This window comes from Geospiza fortis, unplaced genomic scaffold, assembly GCF_000277835.1.
Source record: "Geospiza fortis unplaced genomic scaffold, GeoFor_1.0 scaffold987, whole genome shotgun sequence".
In the NCBI taxonomy this organism is placed as follows: Eukaryota; Metazoa; Chordata; class Aves; order Passeriformes; family Thraupidae; genus Geospiza; species Geospiza fortis.
The window spans coordinates 1-9,724 of record NW_005054844.1 but is presented as its reverse complement, the minus strand read 5'-3'; positions in this window follow the sequence as shown (position 1 = coordinate 9,724).

The following is a 9,724-nucleotide window of genomic DNA, read 5'->3' as shown; positions in this document are numbered from 1 at the left end:
CTGGTTGTGTTCCTGAGTCACCTGCTCCAGGTGACCCTGCCTTGGCAGGGGAGGTTGGACTAGATGATCTCCAGAGGTCCCTCCAAACCCTAATGATGCTGTGATTCTGTGAAAAACCCTGGGGGCAAGACTGATGAGGAGTAGCTGAGGTCACTTGGTTTGTTTATTGTGGAGGAGACTGAGGGGAGACCTCATTGCAGTCTACAGCTTCCTTCTGAGAAGAAGAGGAAGGAGCAGCTCTGATCTCTTCTCTTTGGTGACCAGTGACAGGACCTGAGGGAATGGCTGTGGCTGTGTCAGGAGGGTTAGGCTGGATATTAGGAAAAGGTTCTTCACGTGGAGGGTAGTTGGGCACTGGACCAGACTCCCCAGGGCAGTGGTCACAGCCCCAAGGCTGCCAGAGCTCAAGGGGTGTTTGGACAATGCTCTCAGGCACAGGGTGGGATTGTTGGGGTGTCCTGTGCAGGACCAGGAGTTGGACTCAATGATCCTTGTGGGTCTCTTCCAGCTCAGGACATTTTATGAATGAGACCTGTCTGATTAACAGAATCTGAAAGGGGAAGAAGTTTTGTTTGCAACTCAGGCATTATTTGAGAGATGACAGAAGGTATATTTTTTTCTTTTGGTTGGTTATTTACTTACTCAACAGAGTAAAATTTCCCTGCTACAGATTTTTTTCCCGTCACTTCTGTTCCAGTAAAGGTACCAGAGCAGCTGAAGTTTTATCCAAAAGTTCTCGGCTGGACTTTATCCCTTCTTTGTTATATAATTGTTATATTTTTAGCTATGCAAACACAATAGTTGCTCTGTTTTCTTGCTATCATCTCCTTTCATAAAAAAATAGTTCTATAAATTCCTCTACAAGAAGTTAACATGTATTTTACTTTTGTTGAGCTCATAAAATATTCTGTGGTCTCTATTACCCTAGATCGATTACTTATCAAAATCCTCTATTCATTTGCTCTATTTTCCCAATACTCTGGAATATTGGATTTTTTTTTAACCTAAGACAACTTCTAAAGATCTATATAGAGAAAAGTCATCCACAATATTTTTAGTCCATTGCTTTCCAAAGAGAAGAATTCATATATTTACCATCCTGTTTCCATATAGTTCTTCTAGAAAAACATCTGTAAGAAATAGTAACAACCCTTATGAAATTATGTGATTTTTTACTCTTTTCCAGAAATAAGTTGCATTTCTTCCATAAATTATTAATGGGTATTTTATTATTTTCTGAACAATTTGGAAAGATTGCTTTTATTTTCTTAGATATTTATAAGACCTCTCCATGGAGATTTCTCTACACTTGGTCCTTGCATGTATAGTGGTTGGCAAGAAGAATTAGCAGTCTTCTCAAATCTGTAGTACAGACTTCAGTGCTCTCAGAGGTACTCGTTAAGAAAAATTATCATCTCACTCTCTGTCATTCAGAACAAAGGTGGAAGAAATTTATTCAAAGATATTTTCTGACAGGGCCAAAATAAGCATTCATTCTTGTTTCTTTCTTCAAGTCTTAACATTTTTTATGCAAGGATGCTTCTGAATGCAACAGTTTAAAGCTGGAACAGCCAAAGCTGAGGTTTTTCATGAGGCATTTAAAACTCTGGAGAAAGTGGTGGGACCCTTCCCTGAAAAATACTCAAAGACTGTGTGGAAAGTAAATATAATATATCTTGAAAAACCTCACAAATGTATGTTCTTTGTCTCATATGCTATCTCTTTAAGTTTAAATTTCAAGTTATGCTCTCTGAAAATGAATGTCAATATAGTCTGTTGATCAAAATAAGTAATAGTTTCTTTATATCTAGTACAAAAGTTGAGAAGATTTCCAGGGAAAGATTTTGTGATTTTAGAAAATACAGCAGTAAAGGGCTTGGGGGCTTCCCATCTTTTTAATCTCATGTTGGATGAGATGTACCAGTATCACTCTGAATAACTTCCATCTCATTTTTTTTTTGTTAAAATGTCAGTAATGGAGTTTCCTTACTCTTGCCATGAAACCTGTTCAAATTCTTGGTGCTGCAAAGGTTTTCCTTTAATACTTAGCCTGAATCATTTTTGTTGCAGTTAGGCATGACACTTCTTGATTTCTTTCCAATGGGGAAGGACAAACAACATAGATGTTTTTTTATTTTTAGCAATCATTTACATATCAAATAATGTTATTGTGTCTTGCAACTATCTAGTCTTCTACAGACTGAACAGCACCATTTCTTTCTATCATCTTTGTATAAGTAATAATTTCTGAGCTTTTGTTTTTGATGTTTTTTATCTGAATTCTAATTGGTCTGCATTTGTCTTAATGTTGTACCACCCTAAGTCATAGATACAACTCTATTTAAAGACTTAGAAGGATGAGTAGTCAGAAAAGTACTATAGATGACATTGTATACTACTGTCATATGAATATAGCTGCTCCTTTGGTGATAATTTAGATTCGTGTTGCAAGCTGTTATAAACCTATTGCTGTCTTTCTGTAGAGCTTACCTCTCTTCTCATGTTGTTACAATTGCTCTTTCTCAGATAAATAAAATTTGTGCTGCTTCTTACAGAATTTCTTTTGTTTAAAAAGATTATTCCACTTAGTCAAGAAAAGTGATTCTGTTTTTAAAAGCAGTTGTGGGCCTCAAACCCTCAACACCAAAAGCTCATTATGATCTTTAGATTAATAAAATAATTATGTTACATGAAAAGTTGTTAATGACAAATACTTTATGGTATTATTCTTAAGGCAGTGCTCTGGAAAGCTGCTTTTGCTCACCTCTGTTCTGTACATCCATTTTTACCAAGAACAACTGCTATTTTGAAAGTTTTACGATAGGGTATACTGTAGTCTTTCAGTATTTTTGTCTAGAGCATACTTCTACAGCTTGTTAGTGAAATTGTTATGAGAAGCTATATAGAAAGTCATTAAAAAGTTGAGACATGACACTCAGTTCGTAGTCCACAAGACACTGCTCTATGGAATAAAATTGTTTTGATTTGGTGGTGCTTATTCTTAACAAATTCACTTTGGAATGCTGCCTCTTTATTATCTCAATCCATATAGAGAAATTGTTTTTCTAGTATGTACTGAAATCATACAGACAATATGTAATACTGTGGGCAGCACTTTACCATCCTTTTGAAGGAACCATATTTCACTTTTTGAATCTGCTGTGGAGTCACAAATTCTGAATGTTATTATTATCAGTTCTGAGACTGATTTAGCCAGGGTTCCAGGGTAAATTTGTCTGATCTCATTTTCATGAAAAGAGTTTATGTGAAGGTGGTAAATAGGATTGTATTAAATTAAAAAAAAAAAAAACCAAAACCAACATGGACACATTGTAGCTTGAAGTCTCTTAAAATATTATAGCAGTAGTGTGTGTATGTTTCTTAGGATCTGTCATCACCTCCATTTTATCAAACACACCAACCATCCATGAGTGCAATATGGATATTCTGGTCTTTTTCTTTGCCAGCTTCTGACTCCAAAAAAATATTTAATAGAATCATAGAATGGTTTGGGTTGGAAGGGACCTTAAACCCCATCTAGTTCCAGCCCCCTGCCATGGGCAGGGACACCTTCCACTAGACCAAGTTGTTTCAAGCCCCATCCAGCCTGGCCTTGAACACTTCCAGGGATTTGGCAGACACAGCTTCTCTGGACAACTTGTCCCAGGGCCTCACCACACTCACAGGGAAGACTTCCTTCCTAACATCTAATCTAGATCTACCCTCTTTCAGCTTTAAGCCCTTGCTCCTTGTCCTATTGCTACACTCCCTGATAAAGAGTCCTCCTCTGGCTTTGTTGCAGGCTCCCTTCAGCTATTGGAAGGCTGCTCTAAGGTCTCCCTGGAGCTTTCTCTTCTCCAGGCTGAAGAGTCCTAATTCTCTCAGCCTTTCCTCATAGCAGAGGTGCTCCTGCCCTCTAATCATCTTGGCGGCCTCTTCTGGACTTGCTTCTGCCGGTCCCTGTGCTGGGGACTCCAGAGCTGGAGGCAGCACTGCAGGTGGGGGTCTCACCAGAGCAGAGGGACAGAATCACTTCTCTTGACCTGCTGGGTTACACTGCTTTTGATGCAGCCCAGACTGCAGTTGGCTTTCTGGGCTGTAAGTGCACATTACCAGCTCATGTTGAGCTTCTTGTCAACCACTACCCCCAAGTCTCTCCCCAGGGCTGCTCTCAACCCATTCTCTGCCCAGCCTGTACTTGTGCTTGGGATTGCCCGGACCCAGGTGTTGGACCTTGCACTTAGTCTTGTTGACCTTGATAAGGTTCCTACAAGCCCACCTCTCAAGCTTCTCCTGGTCCCTCTGAATGGCATTCCTTCCCTCCAGTGTGTCAACTGCACCACACAGCTCCATGACATCAGTGAACTTGCTGAAGGTGTCCTTGATCCCACTGTCCATGTCACCAGAAAAGATGTTAAACAGTGCTGGTCCCAATACCAACCCCTGAGGAAGGTCACTTGTCACCAGTCTCCACTTAGATATTGAGCCGTTGACCAATTGGCCTTGTCCCATTGCTCCAGCCTGTCCAGATCCCTATTCAGAGCCTTCCTGCCCTCCAGCAGATCAACACTCCACCCCAACTTGGTGCCCTCTGTAAACTTGCTGAGGTTGTCACCATTCACCTTCTTATTTCCCATGTGCCTTAGCATAGTTTCCAGGAGGATCAGCTCCATGATCTTGCCAAACACTGAGGTGAGATTGACTGGCCTGGAGTTCCCTGGGTCTTCAACTTTTTCATTTTAAAAATGGGGGTTATGTTTCCCCTTTTCCCGGCAGTGGGAGCTTGGCTGGACTGAGATGACTTCTCAAATATAGTGACTTAGCCACTTTCTCTGCCAGTTCCCTCAGGACCCTTGGATATATCTCATCAGGTCCCACGGACTTGGGCACCTTCAGGTTCCTTAGATGTTCTCAAACCCGATCTTCTCCTACAGTGGGTGGTTCTTCCTTCTCCTAGTCCCTGCCTTTACCTTTTGCAACTCAGGCAGTGTGGCTGAAGCACTTGCTGGTGAAAACTGAGGCAAAAAAGTCATTGAGTACCTCAGCCTTTTACATATTCTGGGTAAGCAGGTCTCCTGTTTCCTTCTGGAAAGGGCCCATATTTCTGTAGTCTTCCTTTTATCACCAATGTACCTTTAGAAGCTTTTCTTGTTGCCCTTGATGTCCTTGGCCAGGTTTAATTCTCTCAGGGCTTTGGCTTTCCTAACCTGATCCCTGGATGCTCAATCTCTCTGTCTTCCTCCCAGGCTACTTGTCCCTGTTTCCACCCTCTGTCGGCTTCCTTTTTGTGTTTGAGTTTGTCCAGGAGCTCCTTGTTCATCCATGCTGGTGTCTTCTGGCATTTTTGCCCAACATCCTCTTTATTGGGATGCATCACTCCAGAGCTTGGAAGGGGTGATCCTTGAATAACAGCCAGCTTTCATGAGCCTCTTGTCCCTTCAGAGCTTTATCCCATGGACCTCTATGAAGGAGCTCCCTGAAGAGACCAAAGTCTGCTTTCCTGAAATCCAGGGCAACGAGCTTGTTGTGTGCCCTCCTTGCTGCCCTAAGGATCTTGAACCCTACCATTGAGCTTCACATTCCCCACCAGCCCCTCCTTGTTGTCAAGAGCAAGGTCCAGCATAGCACCTCTCCTTGTTGGCTCCTCTGTCACTTGGAGGAGGAAGTTGTCATCAACACATTCCTGGAACCTCCTGGATTGCCTGTGCCCTGTTGTGTTGTCCCTCCGGCAGATGTCGGGGTGGTTGAAGTCTCCCATGAGCACCAGTGCTTGTGAATATGAAGCTGCTCCTATCTGTCTGTAGAGGGCCTCATTGGCTCAGTCTTTCTGGTCAGGTGGCCTGTAGCAGACCCTCACTATAAAATCATCTGTCCCTGTCCTCCCTTCAATCCTGACCCATAAGCTCTCGGTCAGCTCCTCATCCATCTTTGGGCAGAGCTCCGTACATTCTAGGTGGTCATTGACATAGAGGGCAACACTGCCTCCTTGTCTTCCCTGTCCGTCCTTCCTGATACAGGCTAAAGAGCCTGTATCCTTCCATTCCAGCACTCCAGTCATAGGAGTCATCCCACCATGTTTTCATGATGCCAGTAAGATCATAGGTGTGTGCACGTCTCTCATTCTTCCTGTTTATTCCCCATGCTGCATGTGTTTGCATAGAGGCGTTTAAGTTGGGCCCCTGATGAAGCTGGCTTACTGGCTGGAGTGCCTGGAATTCCTTGGTGTTGTCCTTCAGCTGCTCTACTGCTGACATGAGATCCGTCTCCAGGCTCTGGGCATTTCTTGCTGGCATTAAACTGTTATGAGTGGGATGGCATGTTGTCCCATACCTTATCACTGTTAAACCTGATGATGTCCCCTTCCCCCATCACATCTAGTTTAAAGTCCTATCAATAAGCCCTGCTAGGTCCTGGCCGACAATCCTCTTCCCCCTTTGAGAGGTGAATTCCACCTTATGCCAGCAAGCCCAGTGCCATGTAGGCCACCCTACTGTCAAAGAAACCAAAATTTTGTTGGTGACACCAGCCATGGAGCCATGTATTTATAGACAGGGTCTGTCTGTTTCTTCCAGTGTCTCTGTCTGCAACTGGAAGGATATAGGAGAAAATTACCTTTGTTGCACAATCCGTCACCAACCATCCCAGGGCCTTAAAGTCTCTTTTGATCACCCTCGGACTATGTGTTGCTACTTTATTGCCACCAACGTGAAGGACCAGTAATGGGTAGTAATCTATGGGCCAAACCAGGCTAGGAACTTTCCTGGTGACATCCTTCAATAATCAGAACCTCACACCTGTTGTCCAGAGGAATCTGGGAGGGTGAGGTGGGCAGGAAGGGCTTTCACTTGTTTCCCCGAGGAAGGACTTGCCTCCATTAACCCCTTTTGATCTACTGCCTTCAGCCTGGCTACTGCCTTCAGCCTGGTAAGGGGAAGATGCAGGACCCTCTTGATCTGGTTTATTTTCTGATGGTTGTTCCTGTCTCAGGGAGGCCAGAGCATGGTTCCACCAGTCAAACTCCTTCTCAGTCTCTGATATTTAACCTTTTTCTACCTCCTCTCTCAGCTCCACCACCAGGCTGAACAGATCGCCCACCTTATCACACCTCACCCAGCTGTTGTCTCTACTGCTGTCCAATGACAGTGCCAGTCTCTGGCTCCCCCTGCAGCCTGAGACTTGGACGGCTGCATGTTTTTGTCTGTGTTGGGACATCCTTTCTGGCAACTGCAGAGGGCATGAGTCCCCACTGAGTGGTTACCATACCCAGGCTCCTCCTGAGATGGCGTTTGATCACCACTTGGTGCAAACTGCTGAGCCCTGCCCTGTTTGCCCACCTTGTTCGCAGCGCTCCCTGGAGCCGTCTGAATATGTCGAAGTTGTGGCTCCTGCTGTCTCCACTTACTCTGCCTTCTGACTTCCTCAAGTCTACCCAAAGATAAAAAGAACCACCTTATCTGTTGATGCAGTATTTTTCAGCATGATAAATACCAAATGAATACAATTAATAACAATCTTGTCAAATTTACTTAAATGTTTTTGACAAGGGAGAATCAAATGTCTCCTTTATTTGACGAGCAGCTGTGAAAAACAGTAAATGTTCTATTGTTGCAACTTATTAAGTATTTATTTAGGAGATAAATCAAGAGTAAGATGTCAATAAGATCTCAAAAAAGTTTTGAGTTTCCTCTAATATTTGTAGAAACAAAAATGCAGCCTGTATTTCCAGTGAGTGGTAGTCATTGCCTTAAAAAAATTAATAGCAAACAGTTTCTGCTGTACAGTATACTGAGATTATGTAAATTATTGTCTAAAGAGACAGTAATTAGAAGTGTGTGTGTGTGTGTGTGTAGGGAGCATCACAAGAATAGGAATCTCTGGTTGAAGACAAGTGAGAGATCTTCATAGGGTGTAGCCAGGTCTTCAGTACTGGTGATTGAGTGTGGTGTCTAATCTGAAGAGGGGAAATTGAGTAGTGAAAAGATCTTGGGAATCAGGATGAGACAAAACAGGGCTTCCCAAAATTGTGGATTTAATTGGCATAATATGGAGTTATTGCTGATGGTCAAAAAAAAGGGTAAGATAAATCCATTTCATACCCTGCTCTCTACATACAGAAGTTATAGGACTTTCGCAGAACATACTAGGGAGAGAAAATAAGCATAGTAGTCTATGCAAAGAAGTCATCAGTAAAGGCACACCTTTTATATGAATTGAAGCTTTGCTAGAAGTATCTATTATCTTTTTCATTTACAGGTCAGTACATTGCTTAATAATTCTTAATATTTCTTAAAATATATGGTAGAAATTTGAGCTTTAGAATAAAGCTACTTTCTTGTTTAGTGGTATATCTTGAATAAAGCACATGGGGACTTGTATTTCAATTAGCTTTTGATTGTTGTTAGAAGTATTGACCTATGATGACCTAAAACAGAATGACTAATAATAATCTGTTACTGCTTTCTGAAGATCAGTATTCCTCAGTGGATGAATGGGATTGGAGAAATGTTTGCATTGTTTAGCAAGAGGAGGCTGGCCCTATTGGTCTAGGCAAGAAGCTCTTATTTTTTTTCCTACCAGTACTCCTTTTTAAGCCAAAAATTATAGCTTAGGTATAAATGAGACATGTTTAAAAGCTTCTCTCTTTTTCAAAGCTTTTTCTGGGCTAACAGTTATGGGGAGCTGGTTTAATTTGAGGAACAAAAAATGTCATGTGATTAATTGAAGACTTGTAGGTACACAGTTTGTGGTAATTGGGAATGGGGCTGTGGCTGAACCTCATCCCTAATGGGCTACAACTGGGAAAAGCAGGTGAACAGTATTGAAAGCAATGAGACATGGAGTGCTGAGGTGTACTGACCAATCACAAAAGGGAACCGAAGGCACACAGGTGCATTGCATGAACATGAGGGGTATAAAAGGTTGGGCTTGAAGCCCTCTGAGTGGTGTGGTGTTGTTCTGGGGTTGATGCTTTCTGTAATTGTATGATGATACTATGTGTATTGTGGCCATCTTAACTGTGATGCAACAAAGACTGTTTTTAACAAAGAATGTTCTCTTTTAAAAATTTCCCTAGATGTACTCAAAGTCTGAAATGGGTGCATGTAGGGATAGAAATTCATGTGTTGAAAAAAAAGAGTGAAGATAAAGCAGGGAATGATGAAAAATACTCTAAGACAATAAGTGGTTTTTAGATAGCAGTGAGTGGGGGAGGTTGGAATGAGTTTACCTGAAATTTAATAAGAACCCCCAAAAAACAAATTTGAAAATGAACTGTCAGAATGAAAGTTAAGGAGGCTGTGTATGTTTTGATTATATATAGATATATATTTGGTTACTTAAAAATGTGTGGCTAATGCCTATGCACTGAACATTAAGTCTTCATCACTGGACCTTATTAAGAATCTTTTTGATATTTCTTTTTTCTGTAGTCAGTGTGCTTTCATTGACTGCTTTCTAATAGTTGATATTCTAAACCTGCAGGTACAATTTTTATGTAGTCTTTTTTGGTGGTGTGTTTTTTGTTTCATTTTCTCTGAAATGATCCCTTATCTACCTGCAGCAGACTGCTAAAATTCCTAGGAAATGCACTGCAACTATCTGAATAACATCTTGATTTAGAAATTATGTGCTTCCTGCCAATCTCACTTAGACTTTTTATGAACACAGATATATGTACAAATACATATTAAAATTATGTAGGTTATATTTAGTGTGTTTTTATATA